Genomic DNA, 3,924 nt, shown 5'->3' on the forward strand with positions numbered 1-3,924 from the left:
GCACAGTCTCTTGTATTGTAGCAGGTGAAGTGAAGACTTGTTTACTGCAAGTACTGTCCTTGTAGTGCCAGTTGCTCCAACAGAAAGGTGACAACTCGGAATAATTTACCAGTTTATTTTCAGCACAGGAGAGGACAGAGGTGGCAAATATTGAGTTCTCTTCATGATCGGCAGTGTTTCCTTGGAATATAAATGAAATAGTATTACTGAATTGTATGGCACATTGAGCATGAGTCATTGGGAGAGCATAGTTATCAAAATAGTTTGATACATAAATAGCACCTCCTTTATCATTAGCAGCATTATTATAAAATATCAATTTTGATCCATCCATTGCTATTAAACTGGCTTGGTTTAACAGTGCTATTGCACCACCAAGCTTACCTGTGTTTGAATAAAACCTTACTACAATATCAGGCAGGACTATTAGCTGTGCTCCTGACATTACTATTGCTGTTCCAATGCAGTTACGAAAATTACTTTCATTAAAGCCTAAGAAAAGAGACATTTTGTTGCTGTAAACAGTTCCTTGTCCAATAGTCACATTGCTATAATTTGTAATTTGGCTACCTATAATGTAAGTCTGGATCATAGGCATTAGCAGGTAACCTAATGGGGCTCCAGGGAGCTCAGAAAAATAAAATGTAGATCCAGCTTGAGCTCTATTAGAAACCATGCTTGTAAAGTGATTTATGATTAATGAATTGGTATGAGCTATTTTTGTTGATTGCCTTACTGCCAATGCACTTAGGGCACCTCCTGCAAAAGCTACATTATGCGTTAATATTGTCTGATTCATTAAAAAAGCATTATAACCAGCCATTGGACTATAGGGATCAAGCAGATATTGTATATTAAGAGTTCCCATACATTTATGCTTTACATTATAACCCAAAGTACTGCTGTAGCATTTGTGACCAGTAATCATACTCTCCATTGTATTAGCTTCTGTGATCAATACTTGATTGTGATTAGCAGTACCAAAAAATACCAGATAAAAACAGGATCCTTGCATTGCGTAGTTACCATTCATATAGACACCTTTAATAACCAGACTGTTATTAGCTGAGTGATTGTATACGACTGCTATAGCACCTCCTTTTGTATGATCTCCTCCAATTAATCTATTGGAGGTAAACAAGCACTTATTAATAGTAATGCTAGAGCTACTTCTAGTCTGCAATATGTATACACTACCTCCACCAACTAGATCATGCCGACTGTTATTAATGTGTACTTGGGCCATTGAGAATAATATTTCATTAATTAATATGTCACCTTTGCAATTTAAAAACTTTATTGCAGTACCTTTAGAATTTAAGAAGAATGTGTTAGTGAAAGTAACTGTTTCTACATCTTCAAAAGCAAAAACTGCTGGCCAAGTAACAGAGAGAGGACTATTGGTGAAGTTGGATCCACAATTGCTAAAATACACTTTACTGATGACAACATTGCTGGAGTTAAAGAAAGAAATGCCAGCATGAAGACATTGAATCCAAGTATCGTTACTCGTTTGAAGAGAGAAACTTTTAATCCCTCTTAATCTGAAACTTCTATCCAAATTTTCCTCACCCCTCAAAAGTAGAATTGACACATTGAAATCATACGTACCATTCTCTACCAGCTCCAATGCTCCAACTAATGAATTGACAATCACGACTGCTGGATCTTCTTTACTTTGAGTCTCTCCTACTTTGATCAATGTACCATAAGTAGACAAGAAAAGAGCAGTGAGAAGGATAAAGAATGCAAGGTGCATCTTTAATCTCTAATAGACACACGTAATCCTTCTAGTATCTCCAATCATGTCTCACCTTATATCTCCGATTCCTTTTTGTTTATTTTAGTAATTATTTTGATCACAATCCAGGTGATAATTTTGAAACAAATGCAGACACCGGAGCTATCACACTTTGCATACTTCACACATAATCAAGATTCTGTTCAGTAATACAAATTACAGCTTCACAGTTTGTGCTTTCAGTGTTTGATTTGAGCAGCCTGATTATACAATAATATTAGTTGTTTCTTATAATTAAACAAACTTTGCAGTCCATAACAACATGGAAAGGAAACAGGAGAAGGAATATCAATAGTCACTTTGATTGTCAGTATAGAGGAGAAGAGAATATGAGCAACTTCTTTGTATCTTTCTTTGTCCTTTCTTTCATTGTGACTGCTGTTCATTGTACAGTAATCCTAGTTGCAGGTGAAAACAGCAAGAGAAATGAGTCAATCATTTCAGTCAGAAACTTAACAGAGGCACTGGAATTGGTAGAGAACAAAACATACACTTTTAATGTGACCATTTTGCTAAACAACACAAAAGAAGTTCTCAATAGAGACTTTAGATTTGATGGGATTACTAATTTCTCTCTTCTTCTAAGTGATAGGATTGAATCCAGTATCATCAGGTGCACAGAAGCAGGAAAATCTGGTCTCTCTTTCTTCAATTCAAGCAACATCTCAATCATCAGAGTGGTCTTTGGTAATTGTGGGTCTGAACTCACTAGCAATCTCCTCACTGTTGTTTGGCCAGCAGTCTTTGCATTTGAACATGTCGAAAACATCACCATTATAAATTCAATCTTCTCTTCTTCCAAAGGTACTGCATTGAAGCTGCTAAACTGCAGAGGTCAAATATTACTGGGTCAAGTAATTTTCTCAAAGGCCCAAGTACACATTAATAATCGCAGACATGATCTAGTTGGTGGAGGTAGCATATACATATTGCAGACTAGAGGTAGCTCTAGTATTACCATGGATCATTGTATCTTATCCTCCAACAGATTAATAGGAGAAGCTTATACAAAAGGAGGTGCAATAGCAGCAGTATACCACACTGCTAACAACAGTATGAATATAAGGAGCTCTTACATGAATGGTAACCATGCAATGCAGGGATCCTGTCTATACCTAGCTTTTGTCGGGACTGCAAATCGCAATACAGTATTGGTAACTGCCAGTAATATATATGGCCACAAGTGCTACAACAGTACCTCAGGTAGTAGAGTCAAGCAAAAGTGTGTAGGGACACTTAGCATACAATACTTGCTTGACCCACACAGTCTAATTACTGGCTATAACAATGTTTCTTTTCACAAGGGAATGATTTCAAAAAATGTTGCATTTTCAGGAGGTGCAATAAGTGTTTCGGCTGTACGGCAATCAACAAAAATAGCTCATACCAATTCCTTCAGCATTAGAGGCATTAAACTTGAATATAATAGAGCTGAAGTGGGTTCCACTTACTTTTTTTCTGTATTGCCAGGGCCATCAACAGGATACTTGCTTATGCCAGTAATCGAGGGAAGAATAATTAGTAGCTTTATCACCAATAAAAGCAATGTCACTGTAGGCCAAGGGATTGTTTACAGCAATAAAATGTCCATCAGAGTTGAACCTCCTATTCTGGAGATTAAAGAAAGCATGGGCACAGGAATAGTAATGTCAGGAGCACAGCTAATAGTCCTGCCTGGTACTAGTGTCATATTTAAAGAAAACATAGGTAAGCTTGGTGGTGCAATAGCACTGTTAAACCAAGCCAGTTTAATAGTAATGGATGGATCAAAATTGATATTTTATAATAATACTGCTAATGATAAAGGAGGTGCTATTTATGCATCAAACTATTTTGATAACTATGCTCTCCCTATGACCCGTGTTCAATGTACTATACAATTCAGTAATACTAGTTCATTTATATTCCAAGGAAACACTGCCGATCATGAAGGGAACTCAATATTTGCCACCTCTGTCCTCTCCTGTGCTGAAAATAAACTGGTAAATTATTCCGAGTTGTCACCTTTCTGTTGGAGCAACTGGCACTACAAGGACAGTACTTGCAGTAAACAAGTCTTCACTTCACCTGCTACAATACAAGAGACTGTGCCTAGTCTAAGCATTGATGTATTTCCTGGTTTC

Source organism: Amphimedon queenslandica, unplaced genomic scaffold, assembly GCF_000090795.2.
Source record: "Amphimedon queenslandica unplaced genomic scaffold, v1.1 AMPQUscaffold_13350, whole genome shotgun sequence".
Lineage (NCBI taxonomy): Eukaryota > Metazoa > Porifera > Demospongiae > Haplosclerida > Niphatidae > Amphimedon > Amphimedon queenslandica.